At 39.5% G+C, this 17,346-nt stretch overlaps 1 protein-coding gene across 8 annotated transcripts in view; it reads right to left on the reverse strand.

The window, feature by feature from the left end:
- CHD7 (chromodomain helicase DNA binding protein 7) overlaps positions 1–17,346 on the reverse strand; it is a 132,617-nt gene that overhangs the window by 107,333 nt on the left and 7,938 nt on the right. The window contains exon 2 of one of the 8 annotated variants that reach the window (XM_056331263.1): positions 10,620–10,755. The exons of the other annotated variants lie outside the window; for them this stretch is intronic. The gene's annotated coding sequence lies outside the window, so the exon portion shown is untranslated. The remainder of the gene's footprint in view (positions 1–10,619; positions 10,756–17,346) is intronic. 8 annotated transcript variants of the gene reach the window in all.

The raw sequence follows: 17,346 nt of genomic DNA on the forward strand, positions 1-17,346 counted from the left end.
CTCAGTGCTGCTGGCTGTTCAAATTTGGGGTTGTTTTTTTTCTTCTACCTTATCTAGTGGAAATTTCAGTATAGCACAGACTCTCATTCAGGCTTCTGAGAAAACATATGAAGGAAGAAGCAAGAACAGCAGGAATAGCTCTGAGAAATCAACAAAATGCTTCCCATCTCAACTGTTTCAAAACACCCCTCACTTGCACACCCCATTTCTCAACTCCTGCTCTGCCATGTAACTCATTTCCTATTGGGTGCCTCTGCTCCTGAGAGGTCCGATCTTGAGTGCGGACTCTTCCTTGCTTCCCAAGGATTGAAGCTATTGGTATGGAAAGCTCAAGATGAGTGAAAAAAACCCGAAAAAAACCCTGGTCTTCTGATCGCTTTCACAAGCATAAGAATTAAAATACTTGATCTTTGTCAGATCTAATTTAGAGGCATTTAAGTTTCCTTTTTGGCAATAGAGGAAACAGCCTCAAAATTAGAGCAAGTTTAAAATTGTGGGAGGCAGTCCAGTTAACATTTAAGACAAGCAGATCAAATAGAAAGGAAAGGTTTGAGAAAGGCATGTTGTGCAGAATTGTTTGGACCCACAAACCAAGCTATAGCTCTAACTTTCTGGAGAAGCTTTTTTCAGTGGGCAGGTTTTAAGAACAGGACCAGAGCAAGTACAGGAAAAATCAGAAGACAACAAAGTATTCATGAAAAGTCTCTCAAAATAACAGGTCTGGTAATTCACTGACTACTTGAAACTGAAAAATTATTGTTTTAGCTGAAGCAAAAGCTAACAGCATTTATTTTTTTCCAATAGAAAATTTCAACTCAGGAAAAGAAACTGAACAGAATTTGTTTTGGTTGCCAGCAAAACCTGGTCTATCGCTTTCGTTGAAACTAGTCCAATTTAAACAAACATCAATGTAACATCCCACATTTCTCATGCTAGCAAATCTTATTAAGAATACTTTCCACCAACACATGGTATTGCTCAGTTATTAACAACAACAAAAAAAATCTCTTAGGATCATTTGTAGTAAATCCATTTACTTTAAGCAATCTAGCTATGAATCTATCTCCTTAAACAGATGCAACATGTTAGATGATTTTCACTGTAGGTTGTAATATTTCCAAATATGTTTAAATTGCCCTCAAATTATGCTTTATCAAGCTACCATGCTGACTGTAAGATAACTGAATATAATCAGAAAAGGTAAACTGTAGCCCCTATGTCTTATGCACCCACTTCTTAAAATCAGAGTCACAGTACAGCAAAGATTTCATTACCACCCTGTTCTGACAGAAACCAATATTAATTATTATTTGAATTAACCTTTGAGCCATAGTTTTCATCAGTACTCAGTAAAGACACGGACAATTTCTAATTACATTCTACTCTCATTATAAGTCACTAGGCTGTAAAGCTGTATCTGACAAGACTGCTATACTTGGCCTTGAAATGCTTTGGACTTCACTATAAATCTTTCAGAAACATCTAAGAACTCACTGAATACAAGAGCTATCACACAGAATGCTTCTCCAACAATTTAGAAGTGTTTTTAAAGGAATACCAACTGTGATGTCACTGAATTGCAACATTATTGCTGAAGGAAAATAACCAGTGTCTTTATCACTGAGCATCATCACATAGATGATCTTTTACCTAAAGTTACATGTAGTGGATCCACTCAGTCTATCAAGTGCAATTATGCAGCGATCATCAACTGAATCATAATTATACTCAACAAATAATATTAAAAAATATATAGACCGACAAAAATCCGATTCTAAAGCTTACAGCAAATATCTACATCATAGGATATTCTTACTACAGACAAGAGACAGATATTTTATCTGCTGAAGACTTATTAGTTCTCTAGTAGGAAATGTGGATTTCCAAGGTCATAAATGAAGAATAACCTGTAATTAATATACAAAAATTAGTGCAAGAGGACAAATTTTCTTTTGTAATTTTTCTGCTTTACCTCACATAATCACTTTGCTGCGGTCAGTTAGCTAGCCAACAAAAAATGAATTATACACATGGATACAGGGAAAGTGAACGCCATTCTAGAGAACAGGTTTCTACCCCTGACTATGCCAAATCTCTTGAACGAACAAATTAAACTTCTAAAAGAGTGATTTCTGGCTCTGTAACCCGAGCCTCATTTTCACAACTTCACAAAGCTCACATCTATGACTAACTCCAAATGTTCAATCTCTGAGCAAAAGACAAGTTTTATTTGAAGGAACACCAGAGGCTGGGATCTATCAGGTTTCAAAACCAGAACTTGACTTAGCTGCTGACTCAAGACATATTTCAAGGTATCATTTTTAACTTTCCACCATTGAAAATACCTGTATCTTAAAACAGAAGCCTGAGTATCAAATCAGTTTAATTCCAGTGAATGACATTTCACGTTACAGAAATGTCTTGACTTCAACTAAGATGCACAACAGATACAATTTTAAATATTGTTCATCTCCAAAAAAAAAACAAACAACAACAACAAATGGCCTTTCCTTCACAGATCATTTTATGGATGTGTTAGTTACACACAAGATCAAGTTACTAATTTCACAAAGATTTTAAAGAGGTATTACAAGACCAAAGGAAACCCAATATAAAGTTTGGACTTGTTAACACAGAAAATGCCAGTTGTACATGTATTTAAACATATTATAGATTCTATCAGTTAATGCACAACAGCTTTGTAATCACATTGGGCAAATGATGGTCCATGACCAGAAGAATAGCTAGATACAATCAGGTTTATCACAAGACAGACTATGCTAACAGAATCCTTATCTCTTCATTTTTGGGAGAGGCTACAGATGATGGATGGGACTTCAGTCTATAAAAATGCAAAGCGTTTGTAATGTTGGTGTCAACAGTTACAAACAACTGGTGTTACCAATTCTAAATATGCATCCATTTAAACACATAAGTTGTATTTTTCCTTCCAAGCCAGGTGACTAAGACTACTGTCTTAAATTACATTCCCATAATCTGAAGCTATCCAGATCCTTCACCTTAACGCTCCAACTTGTGTGACCACTCAAAAAAGCAAGAGTGGGCGATACTGTTTGTTGCTTATTTTCCTTGCAGTTGCATGCTTTTCAGAAGTTACCCCAAATTTACATCTTCTTTGTATTACAGTAGTATCTACCTGAATATTCAGATAAGCATCTTCCTTTTATACCTGATATATTAAATGTCTGGATTATTCTCCCACTCTTCCTGCTAAAACCACATAACTGGCAGTTTGACTATTTATTTTGTAGACATAGAAGTGTAAAAGGGGAAGAAGAGAGGAAAGAAACAGCACCATTCTTAACCATGCAAAAACTGTGCTTAAATAGAAACAAATAATTTATTTCCTTGCACTTATCCTTATCTATCTCATTAATAAGAAAATGAGGCTGAGTGATGGGCAAATGTAAATCTACTCACGCTCCAATCACATGCCTGTCTGACTCAGATCAATAATCACACAGGGGGAAAAGGTGGCATCAGAACCACAGCAGGATAGTTTGTCTTTATGAACACTTTAAAGTACTTTCCACAAAATTTCCAAGAGCTTCCTGTTGTAGTTAACTCGGGATGAGCCCTAACGCCCTATTAAACTTCAGGGTAGACCAGAAGGAACAAATATGTATCCAAGCCTTTGAAAAAGCAAGGAACACTGACAACTTACTGTCAAAGAGTCAGTTTTGATTTATCCTACAACAAACACTATGCTGGGACTCTATTCTGCTAGGGCATAACTGCTCCATAAATCCTCTAAAAGAGGTATGTGCAACCCAAAGCACATGATTTCATTTCATACTATTCATCAACACACATGCCTTTTCAATTAAAAATAAGATAATACTAACAAGATCATTAAATCATCAACACCAAACACACCCAAAAGACTCCTTTGGCCTCCAGAAAGGCTGTCCTGCCTTTCAGTTTGGTATCTTTTTGCATATTTCAAACTGAAAACACTGAGCTTCTGACATAGTTTAATGTAAGTAAACCTAATACACAGTTGTCTTGATTTTCAGCAATTCAAAGTTACAATTTAATGAGCAATTCTCATTTGTGGTACAGCACCCAGCTACTTGGAGGTCTTTGTTAAGAACGTACTTGATGGAGCACAGCCTTTTAAAAGCCTGTTGCCAGTCCCAAAAGTTGTTGCCATATTGCTGGGGGACAGGGGGGAACAAAAGTAAGATATGCCTTTGATGAGGATCACAGAAACAGAAGCAGATACCTGTAATCCATAGCTTTGCTCATGCTGCTAGATTAAAACCTACTTCCCCCTCCCAGTGCACATTCAAAATCCCACGCGCATGGGGGGATAAGGGACAAGGAGTTAAGGGAGGGAACGACAGCATTATAGCACCTCGTTTGGTTTTATCAGCTATTCATAGACCATAACAAAATATTCTCCGACTGTCTTCAAGCTGTTTTTTCATATCAAATTTGCTAGCGACACTTTTAAACAAGCCTATAAGCAACGTATTCTAATAAATCAGCCTATAAAAGCCCCTATTCCCTTTAAACTGGGGCACTAAGTGACTGATAGCTTGTGATCTTCCAATAGCAGAGACACATTGTACTAATGCACAACTATGCAGCTTTCAAACCAACAACTTCCAGATTTCTCCCTCTGAATGTTACTTCAGAGAAATTCAAAATGCGTCAGTTCAGGAAGGGGTATAAAAAATGGCAAGAGCATCCCTCATTAAAGACCACCTAAGAGAATTTACCATCTCACAACACACTGCTTTTGATTGTGTCTAGGCTGGATTAGTTTCAACCTTTGTTACTTCAAGTTCTGTTACCAGCCTGTACTTTGCAGACAGAAAACCACCCTTCCGCTTTACTCTAGCTGTTTTGCTATTATTTGAACTAAGAAACGACCCCATCCTAGAATTCCTTGAAGCTCTTTCTTAAACCAAAAACCCGTACTTCTATATAGGTTCTTTCCCTGTTACCCTCAACAAATCTACCTGTAAGCATGTTGATTGCAATTTAACTTATTTTAAGATGACAATAAAACAAGTGAAGAGCTTATCTTGTACATACAGCACATTATCTAGACGCTGAAGTAGGTTTAATGAGAAAGTTTAAAAATTCACTTATCAAAGCACAACCGTGACTCCTCAACAACTGGAATGGGCACAAGCCTTTTGTGACACCTGCATTCTTGGTAGGAAAAAAACAAAAGAATTTTGTAAAAATTCTGTTTATTTCTAAGCATTATGAACTCATACTTACCACCTTTCAGAGCACCCATTTTGAAAATGCAACTGCTCCCTCTTTATGAGTTTGCCTACTTTCACGATATGGGGTCTCAAGTATTTCACGATCTTTACACAGCAGACATTTTTTCCCTTGCTGAAGTGTAAAACTCCACAAAATAAGAGTTGATGCTGCTGCAATACTGCATGAATGCATATTACAGACTACTTTGAAAGTCCACGTAACTCTCGGAGTAGCCTCTTCTCTAACAAATTATCAAATGAAATACAATCCGTGCCTATGACTTTAGATTTACAGACTTGCTACTTCCCAAGTACTTCTCAGCTAAGCAAAGCAACACAATTTTCGAAATAAAAAAAACAGTACTAAGTGGTTATTATTTGTGCAAATGTTTTTCTAAATATGGTACTTGCATATCTATATGTGAAGACATGAATAAACTCCTACTGTTCCACCACTGCTTCAAGCACCAAAGGTTTTAACACAGAGTGGTACTGTAGCATGTCACATACTATGATGAAACAGAGAGACCTCAGTACTAAACAATTAAATAATACACTACAGTACAGCTTTTCACATAGGAAGCCAAGAAAAAGAAAAGTTATGATTCCCATGATAACTACAGCTTGATTATAATACTGTTTTATACTGTATATTTGAACAAATGCATCAATTTACAATTGATGGGGAATTATAACTGAAGGACACAGTCATATACTTTGTGTCATTCTTAAATAAATCAGTGGCATTCAAAATAAATTTCCATGCCACTTGTACAACTTGGTAAGGTGAATGGTTTGTTTGCAAGAAAAAAAAAAAAAAAGAGGCTGTAAAAGCATATAAACCGTATTTATCAAACAACTTCAAAGTTAACAGTGAAGCACATAGGGCAACACTGCTGCATTTTAACTAGATTATGGACTATTTCAACATCCAACAAATTATATTCAGGTTTGTCCATGTCATATTTGCCTTGACTATACCATGACTCACAGCTACTGCAAATTAAATCTATTAAATATATTTAAACCAATCACAGGTAAACCACAGGCTGGGGAGACTATCAGTAAGAATATTTTTCATCAGGAGTGGGATAAACCAGACAAAAAGAACTAGCAAGTAGAACTGCAAACAAAAGCTATGTTCATAAAGGGGCAAAGTAATAAAAAGTCCTCTCACAAATGCCTGGTACACGAAGCCCGCTAGAGAATCCACTGGGCTAACATATAACCAAGATAGGAAAGAAACACTCCAAGAAAATAACAAAAAAACTTAAAGTTTTTTGCATCTGCTGTCATTGGAGAAGCCAAGGGAAGCTTTCATCTTTTTCATCTCATAAAGCCTCAGAGGTAGCTTTGGTCAAACCAAAGCAAACAGTAGGAAGTTACCAAAACAAGACAGTATTCACCCAAGAGTTCTGAAAAGCTGAAGGATAAAAATAGCCTATCTGTCCACTATACCATATAATGTCTTGGTGTCAAGCACTGCTTTCACATCAGTGGTCCATCAGTTTTGAGAAGTGGTCACACCTTTAGACCGTCAAATCAGTAGAAAATATAAGAAACAATGTTAATGGGCACACAGCTAAGTACAGGTTACAAAAGTGACACTGACGCTTTCCCACAGAAAAGTTCTGTCTCACTAATACCGGAGAATTCTTTGAAGCAATTGGTAAGTGGTCTAAGTCTGACCTAACTTGAATGACCAAAACATGCCAGCTGCTGAACAAATGTCCTCCACCAACAGTTCCTAAAGAAACTATGCTACAACAGCAAAGAGGGAAGGTCTTCACATGGATAAGTAACCGGCTCAAAAGGGGAAAAAAAAAAAAAAAAAAAAAAGGAAGTTAGGAAACCACCTGCATCTTTTCCAGACCCATGTTATTTAGCATGCACATAAAAGATCTAAAAACAGGCGGTAAGCCTTGAAGTGAGCTTGCTGATAATATTAACAAGTTCACTTTGCTAAAAACGAAAATCAACTATGCAGGAAGCAGCAGACCTTCACCTTACCCAGTGAAGGTGTAATAAAATGCAGATGACACTCAGTGTAGGTAAATAGGAGGCCATGCACCTGAGAAAATACAATCCAACTGTTTTACATACATTTTACTGAGCTCTGACCCGATTACCTCGTTGTCAAGAAAAGAGATTTGGGAGCTAGAATAAATACATCTAAGACGACAAGATTTGTCAGAAGAGTAAACAGAATGCTAAGCATATTTAAGAAAAAAAGAAAAAAATCCAAACACAAAACTGTACGAGAGATGAGATGCACAAGTCTATGAGGTACCTATCTGCAGTGCCAGTGTTTGCTCTGCCCACGTCCACTTCTAAAGTAAAATTACTGAAGGACCAAAAGGGGATGACAGGCATCTGAATACCCTTCAGAATCTCCAGCCTCGACAAGGGAAACCAGAGAGAGAATAAGTGAGTCTACAAAATCAGGAGCAACATGGAGCAGGTAAGTAGTGAACCATTGATCCCTTTTTCTTTTAACAAGGAAACTAGAGAACATCAAACAAAACTAGCAGGTGGTAGGTTCAAAATAAAACAAATAAAAGGAAGCAGTTCTTCATACAATGTGTACTTAAGCTGCAGAACTCATTGCCACGGTCCCAATGGAAAGCCAAGAGTTTACACAGACCAAGAAAAGACTAGATGAATTCATGCAAGAAAAATTCATTAGGTGTTACCTATCACTTTTTCCAAAGTAATTCTGAGCTGCAGAGTTGTGGAGGCTAAGGGGCTTGGCTCTGTTTCTGGACAGCCTCCACCGTGGTCACTATGAAATAGGATTCTGGGGGATACAAACCTCTGGTCTCAACTGGCAGAGGTATTCTCTAGTACTAAAAAAGCAAGACTGTATTTGTAACACGGTTTTAATAGCTCTTTACAAGTATGTTACATCAATAATACACAATTTCCAGTAAATAATTTCACCTTCCTTTCATGAAGAAACTATGTATTTCAGTCCCTGTTATCAGTACTTCAAGAATGCAAATGAGATTACAATATTTGAGAGGACCACAGCATGAAATGAGACAGGGACCCAAAATAGCAAGTACCAGACTCTGCTGAAATTCTACCTTTCCTATATAAAAGATAACCCTACTCCAACAACAAGAAATTCAAAGATTTTATGATCTGCTTTTAACCCCTTGAGGGAGTAAAAAAAACAGGTGGATAAGGGTAGGCACAGAAATGCTGACAATACTGCAGCACAAGCAGTACTTCTCTGGGTGCTACACAGTATCTGCAGTGCCTTTTAAGTTTGGTTTGGGAATAACTTGAAACAAAGTTGTATTATACATTGAAATTTTAGGAATACTGAACCTGTATTAAAAACATTTTTTCCACCTTTGAAGGAGAAAGAATTAAAACCAACATTAAGTAGTGAAAAAATATTTTTTCTGATTTAAACAGCAGTTCCAAGAGATAGTATCAGCTCTAAGCACTGGCCTGAAGCTTTACTACTGTTATAAAAAAGGTACTTAAAATAACTACAACATATTTAGGTTAAGTACTTAAAGGAATTACTGGAAGACTGAATTCAATCCTCAGCTCCAATCCACAAGTCATTGTGCAACATCTAGCTGCTGAAAACAAACCCTCCCTTTTACCTACAAGGTGGGGACCGTGCCCATCTCCCAAATTAGAGGTATGAACTTTTCCCCCGACAAACACAGAAGACACAGCAATTGCTGTTGTAAGCAGTGGCAGAACTCTGCCTCTTTGCATGTTCCAGCCTTCCTCCAATACCAGAAGGGTGCTGCTGCGACTGTGCTGAGCACAGCCCAAGCTTGAAGACAGCAGCGTATGCCCAGTGCAGAACAGGCCTTCTGCTAAACCTCCACCAGACGCGAGGCATCACAAGCCAATGGTTTACTTTCAAGGACTTGTAGCAATCAAAATTTTCACAGGTACAGTAAAACTCACCATAACCCCCTGATCACACCCAAGAAATTACATACCCTTGCTTAGAACCATGCAGTTCTTCAAAGAGATTATTCAGTTGTAGTTTAGTTCAGTCAAGTTAAATACTTGACCTGAGAGGGAAGAAAAAACTTACAGTAAACGTGAGTCAGAACAGCTAATAACACAGTATACTTTCTATTCTATGCTATCTAAACTCTTTCTACTTCTAAACCTAAGCTCAACATACAATAATCACAGACTGTTTGGCAGAGCTCATTCAGGAAACGGTGTAGGAAGTGGGGAAGGAGCAGGGCTTATAGTCCCTAAACTCAATACACAAAATATAATCGCTTAGAATTTACTCCTGAGAAAAATTTAAAGGAAGACATAAATTCTGAAAAATAGCAGGCTATTCAGAGACAGACTCTAAACTCTTGAAACAGGTTTTTTTAAAGTGCTAAATAATAGACCAACTCTGCTTCATGAGACCAATAGTAAGGCAAAATTAACACTTGTTAAAGAACTGTGATCATCTGATGAGAGCTGCTAGGTAAACAGCAACTATTACAAATCCCAGTATGGGAGACCTCAAATACATCATTATGAACCTGGTATGCCAGTTTGGAGTAGCACTCAGGTTCCTGGCTTCTGACCATCTGCTCAGGCCACTAGCCTTGAAAAGAAGAAAAACCACCCAAACACTCAGAGATGCATGCACTCAACAGATACTTTTGCCTTCTATCACTTCTGTGCATAATTGAAGCAAAGAGCGTCAAATTCACTCACTGGAAACGAATGTACTTTTTCTTACGGTACAGCAGAATTACATTCTCAAAACTTCTCCTGACCTTTCAGCAAGCCTCATGCTATTGCACAGACCATGCATCAGCAACAGTCAGCATCGGCCAGTGGAAAAATACCCCTGCTGCCCCCATTCCCCCCTACCTGTTGTGGGTTTGTTTGTGGGTTTTTTGGGGTTTTTTTTTTGGGGGGTGGGGTTGAGGCAACATAATTTCTCAGTTCCTGTTAAGCTCTTCCTGTAGCAATGCCCACCATTCCAGACACCTCCAAATTTAATCCACTGGAATAAGCGGCCTTTAAATTAAGGTGTTATAAGGTCATATAGCAAGCAAGATGATCGGATTAAAGAGGAAGTGGAGTTAAGTTAATACTGAGTCACTATTTTAAGTTCTGCGTTCAATACAACAGCATGATAGCCTTTTGAGTGTAAACCAGTCTTCAAGCAGGACAGCTAAAAGCTTTTCTATTTTTTTTTTTTGATGTTTTATTTCTTTTTTGAATCTGAACATGAAATGCAGGACAAAAATTCATCAGACAGCGAAGATCTGGTCCCAGAGACAGATGTTTTACAGCTGTGCTTTGGGCTTCCTAAAGCCCATTAGAGCTAGCACATACAATTCCTAATGTAAACAAGCTGCTTTTAGTAACTACAATACTCACTCTGAACACACACAACGCTAGTCAGGGCCAACACTCCTCACACAGTTTTCACCAAAGCAGCTTGCAGGATCTTTGGTGGCTTGGGACAGAAATTGTAAGTCCCTTCTCCTGCTCCTCCCACCATCTCCTGTAGCTCCTGAAAGGGAATTTTTTTTAGATGTAAAACCCACAGAGAGGAATCTAGATGGTGCACTGCATTGGGGTTTTGTGGGTTGGCGGGATTTTTTTGGATAATTTTACTAAGTGTTTACCTTCCATTAAAGCACCAAATTAATTCCATTAATTGCCCAAATCTTGAGAAAAACAGGAAGGAAAGCTCTTCCACCTGCTAAGAAGCCCCTTTCTGTCACTGCAGGCAGTGTACACAGATAACTTCACAAAACAGCCAGGGCTTTTCAGGAAGCAAGCAGTTTCTCATGCCATGCTCCTGCTATGCTGAACGAGTCACCTCAAGCTGGCAGGTGGCTTGAGGAGGAGCTACAGGCAGAATCCCTGATTTTTTGTGAAGTGTTCATTCCTCTGCTGAGCTAAATAGTGTAAACTGCCCATTTCTCTCTCTGGAGAACAGCAAGAGTATAGTTATTGCAGGAGTAACTAAGCAGCATCTTATTTTACTTGCAGTGAGATTTTTTTCACCAATTTTAAACAAAAGTATCTTCATTTGGCTATAAGAAAGCTTTAGACTGTGATGGGAAGTAACAGTCTTAGCCACCTACTATGATCAAGAGCTCTCACACTGCCTCAAACTAACAGGAATAATGTAGATACTTGGGATCAAACTCTGAACAACTGAATCCACTGAATTAAACATTGATTTGATAAAATTTGAGGCATACAAATTGACTCAGAAGGTTGATGAACCTAATGGAGAACTTCAGGCTTGCCAAAAATAATAATAATGAAAAAAAAAAAAAATCACACTCCCCCAGAGCAATGTACTTTCTTGTGAATAAATTGTTTTAAAGATGAAATACTTTACATTTGAAATATCAGACAAGCCATTTATACATTAGCAAATCTTTAAGGCTTTTGTTCTCCTACCTCAGAAGGAAAACCGATTTCTGGGCAGCAGATTATTAATTCTAACAAACTGTTCATAGCATGCGAGCTGTACCATCACTAAATAAACGAATTTTAATATCAATTTGAACTCAGGCCAGCACATTTTTCTTTTGGTGTCCTTTGCTTCACAGATGATTACTCTATTTCTATTTCTCCCATGAAGGTTCCCAGGCAACTGATCCAATCCACTTGCTCACTGCCACCAAAATGAAAAGATGAAAAGGCCTTGCTGCTCTCCAAGCCACCGGCCCCCCTCATCCTTAGTACCAGCTCTGGTGTTCATCAGACCCTTTTATGAGCCAGTTTGATTCATTACAACAGCAAAATGCTCTCCATTTTACAGAGTTATTTTTCTGCCATTTTAGTGAACTAAAGTGGTTCACAGAAGGACCTGACAAGCACTGCTGCTGTAACAAAGTAGCAGAGCCATGTGGTTGGGAGGAAGGGTGCAGGGGGACAAAGGCGGAGAGGAAACTTCTCCTTTCAGAACAATGTCCGGTTAAATTAGCTCACTGCATTTCTCAAACCGTACCCTGACTTACAAATGATTAGATGGACCATGAGAAGACATTCAACAGCTTTCAGCTACCTTCAAAGCTAAAAAAAAAAAAATTAATCTGTTGCACAAAAAATATAATAATATGTATTTGTATACAGATTCCAGTATCATACTCCAGCATAAAAATAAAGAAGCTCATGGAAACATAATAGCAAGATAAGGATAACTCAATTAGAAGGGGAGGGTAAAGAAAGCTTGGCAGATGGCACCCTGAATTTTATTTTTTTTCCCCCATGAAAAAAGTCCCTGGGAAAGCGACCACCAATCTCAATATGCATTATGATGGAGAAAAGCTTCAAATATTTCTGATAAGCAGAAAACAGCAATAATTTTGCCTTCCCTCCTTAAGTTGTCACCAGTATCCAAGTAAGCCTATTAGGCGAAAGCTGACGCACCTAAGAGAAAGAATCTAGAAGGATGCAGTTGAACCAAGGAGTTGCAAGGTGTTATACCCCTGACAAGTGACAATGTGCTCTAGATGCCTAGTCCCCAGGTTTTCTGCCCAGTAATTTCTCTCCATGGATCGATTTGCCTCGTTCTGTGATGGACTGCCTACTGTGGATGTGCCATTTCACTTGAAAAGCAAGAAGTGAACATGTATCAAATACATCACTCCCACAGCCAAATTGAATCGATGACAGCAGCAAACGGGACAGCTCAGCTGCTGGAGCCCTTATCTTGCTATTCAAAGTTCATTGCCTACCTGGAGGCACCTCAAAACAGAAACAACCTATTTCAGAGAGCACTGAAGAGAAAAAGCACCCTGCCCCAAACAAAACACCACCATCATTACACCTTACCAAGTCAGACAAGGATTTTTCAGCCTTCCTGACCCTACCGGCTGCCTACCAAAAATCTTAATGTCGGGCAGCCACAGAGCACACCATGAATCTCTAAGTGCCACAGAGCCAGAGCTACAAAGGAAGACAGCAGCAGATCCCAGAAGCCCCACCAGGGAATAAAATCGGGCAGGCAGCCTGCATCCCAGCTGGCTCTGTAATATCCGCCTCCAAGAGCCCCTACTAGTCCAGTTCCTCCCACAGCAAAAATTCACATTGCCTAACAATCCCCACACCGCACAGTCCAGTTGTGACGCTAGTCATGTGACAGTCTCAGCAGGGGAATCACACATGAACCGCTGACAAGCCAAAGGTTGACCATCCTTCATCTGGAGAGGCAGGCAGAAAGGCAGGCGTTCTGGCTTCCTTTCTTTTGGGGGAGGAGGCAGGGAAAGAGGACTGGTGGCGGAAGGAGAGAAACAGATCAAGGAGATTAGTCTTTTAAATAACTGTATTAGGGAAATTTCTTATTATGAGAGTAATGGAAGCAATTCCTTCCACCTGCCATCTTTTTTGTAACAAAGGTTTTCTTCTTTAACACCTCAATATTAAGCAATATCGGGGGGGGGGGGGGGGGGGGGAGGGCAGGGGTGAGAAGTGTTAGCCTATTTCCTTGAGAGCTAGCCCTCCAAGAACTCACATTAACCATAGTATTTCTCTAAATCTAACCATAATAAGTGAAAAGCCACACACAACCTCCCCCCCCTTTTTTTGTTTCAGTGCAACATCAACATACTTGACTTCCAAGACTACCTGCTACAACAATTATCGGACCCAAGTTGGAAAGCATGCTTCAGTTCTAGCACTGCCTTTAACAGGCTGATTCTTCCAACAGCCATACTATTTCTATGAAACAACCCCTTCCTTCTGCAGTTCAAATCCTGTTTAAAATACAAAAGTACGTTCACGAAGCGTCGCTTCTGTAAGGGAAGGTGGCATGGGCTGGGGATTACTGCAGAAGTGTAGTAAAAGAGAAATGCAGGTGGAACTGATGCCATTTTTTCAGTAACCTCTAAGGTTACAACAGAATTAAAGAAGCACAAAACTGCCTTCACTTACTTCTGTACAAAAAAACCCCAACAAAATTACGATGTACCTTTGCAGAGATCAAGAAAGAGGAGGGAAGTGAAGCTGAAGCCTGCTTATTCACTTCCCCACTGACTAAAGAATGATGATTAAACTAAGGATGAGTAAGGCTGTACCCCATTCACAGAGCCAAGTGAATGCAAAGCACAGCAGACACCTCATAACGGTACTGATAAATAAAACTGAATTACATAGCAGGTCTCTCCCAGACTTACCTCCTAAGGCAGTCCAGAAACCCCTATTTAACTCACTTTCTGAACGATTCCTTCCTAAATTAAGAGAGATACTAAACTGCTCACCATAAACTCTCAGTTTAATTCTTCACACTTAAAACAACTTGAGGCAAGAATTATACTCTTGCTAAGAGTCCCTGACATGACCACACCACCTTGTGAAGTCTGCAAAAACTTCCCAGGAACTAGCAATATAGTACAAGTACCTCCCAAACCAAGAACCGGAGATGACCTGCCTGCTTTTTGCCTTGCAATAAACCACCAAATCCAACAAACAGCTACTCCAGTCCAACAGCAGCACAAACCAGAGCACATTCTCCAAAAGCCACAAGACTTGCCCAGATATATGCCACACAGTTGAGACCCAGGAAGAAATACAAAATCATATTCTTAGATCTTATTTCAAGCTAACAACCACAGTTACAGCTGTTTAGGTATTTCTGATCCCACACAAACAAACAACACACATTCAAATAGAGAACTACAAGCAGCAAGTTACCTGGGATGCCAGATTCCTGGACTTCAGCTACGCTCTCCTAGCCAGGTAGGATTTTGACAACATCTGTTATACCCTACATGACTAATTAAGATGCAAAAATTTACCAGTCTCTCACCTATGTGCAATTTTATTTCAGCCTCATCAGAGTGATTTTGGAACATCCGCTAGCCTCATCATTACCTTCCTTTCTTCAGTCCTCCTTCTATTAAGCATTAAAAACATAGTAAGTCGTATCTCCTTGGTTGTCTTATTTTCAACTTGAAGAAATATTGAACTGCTATTCTCCACAGTCAAGACCAATATGCACTTTCCTGTAAGACATTTTACCAAGTAACATTTCGGCTTTGGATTTCAATCTCCACAGCTACATCAAGAATCCTCTCTGAAGCAAGGAATATTTTCCTATAATAAGTTATCATCAGCTTGGACTCAGGGGCCGAGCACATTCGTCACAGCCACTTACTGGCTCACCCAAGTTGTTAATACTGAAGACTTTAATCGAATTTCTCCACTTCTCTCACAGAAGGGCTTGTTTCACATTTCTCCCAAAAGAGCACTACCCCCATGCTTTCTACGATGAAGACTTTTTCTCCTCATTTTGTCCTATCCCTATCTCTCAACTTCTAAAATTCCAGCTTTCAGTACAGTTTTAGTTAGTTTTTCCCTGGGTTCTCTCTCAAAGAATGACCACTATGCCTTCGCACCTAAAGACTGCCCATTTCACAAATCCTGTTTACCCTGTAAATAAATCCACAAGCTTCCTATTTTAAGATCCAGGACAAAAGTGCCTTTATTAAAGTCTTCCCTGGAGTTGCTCCACGTTCTGATCTGCTTTACCACTGGTCACATAGTTCTGGGTCTCCAAACCTTCCCCTTACTCCTTTCAAAAACATCACAATCCCCCACAGGAGCTCCTCTTCACACTCCGGATTTCTGCTTGGCAAGGGGTACCCCACAACAGCTATCCCCATTTCACACGAAGTGGGATGGGACTAGGCTCTCCCCACTCACAACTACTCCATGCACAGAGCAAGAGAAACTATTACAGCTGTATTCCTCAACTATTGACAATGGGGGAACATCATTTTCATGAAGAAAAGGCTTGAAATTACAAGAGGCCTTTCCAATGCAAAGGGTCACGAAGAACCTTTGGAAAGCTGCTGGCAGGCTGGGGCACCCCAGCGGCCTCTGCTCTGCCTCTTCGCTGCCAACCGTCCCCTTGCCAGGTGGCAACCAGGGTCTAACGGGAGACTTCATCAGGCTTTGGTGCAGACAGCCAGCTCTTCCCACACCAACAAAAGCATCCTCCGTGCCTCGGGTAGAAAGCGGTATTATGAGGAGTTGAAACGCATGTTTGTTTTGCAACGTACCCTAATTATCTAAGACTGGCAAGAAAACGCAACTCCACTAAGCAAACAGAAAGCAATATAAATTGGAATGAAGATTAAAAACCCAATAGGAAAAGCACAAGATGAAGAGGAAGAAAAATCTATGGGAAAGCTGGGGGGTGGGGGTAGGGGTCAGCAAAGAGAAATAGAAAGAAATAAAGGTTTAGGTTTCAGAGCAGGACTGGTTTTGCTGCGTAAAAGGAACCATACTTTGTACATCTGATGTACGCATCCATAAAAATGCTTTAAGAAGTGATGCTTACTTTGTAGATAGAAATAAAAATAAACCGTTGGTAGGCCGATTTCTTTCGAAAAAAAATCACTAAGAAATTTTAAAGCCAGCTACCTGTTGAAGTTCTAGCAGTAAACAGAAAGCTCAGCTGAACAGCTTAAAAGCGGCTCAAGGACACTGAAATTCAAGTGCTTCCAAAACTATCCAGCACTGGGTTCTCCGCATGCCAGCTACTCCCAGGCAGGTGAGTTGCCATGCTGCTCGCTATGATAACCAGCCCGTATTTAAATGAAGCCTGAACAGAATAACCTCTAGGATCAGCACTGTATATGTGAAATTTAATTTTCCTCTTGGAACCATTAGGAAGGTGGCAGACATTTTGGCTGCAATGACTTTTTCCAGACAATTGATTCCCAAAGTTATTTATTCCCCACCATTCGCCTCAAGGCCCTCTCATCACAGCAATCGTCTATGTCAGAGGAAGGTTCGACGCAGCTCCCATGAAAGCCAAGCAAAACCACACCCAAAATAGCTATATAGGTCACTATCACACAAGCAAGGGTTTCTGGTTAGTGCCTATATGCCAATAAGCTTTCAAAGTCGCATCTCTTAATGATGCTCTACGACTATGGTCGCTTATTTGATAATTCTCACTCTTTTACTGAAGTCAAACTTTTAAATGAAGATGCCTAAATTACGTAGTATCTCTTTTTTTGAAAGCCCACCCCCCCAGGAGAACGCATTTGGTGTAACGGCACCAAAATAATCAGAATGGTTAGAAACCACTACTGAGCGGCATGCGTGAAACATGAGAGCCCAACAGCATGAA

Source organism: Falco biarmicus, chromosome 3 (assembly GCF_023638135.1).
Source record: "Falco biarmicus isolate bFalBia1 chromosome 3, bFalBia1.pri, whole genome shotgun sequence".
NCBI classification, from domain to species: Eukaryota; Metazoa; Chordata; class Aves; order Falconiformes; family Falconidae; genus Falco; species Falco biarmicus.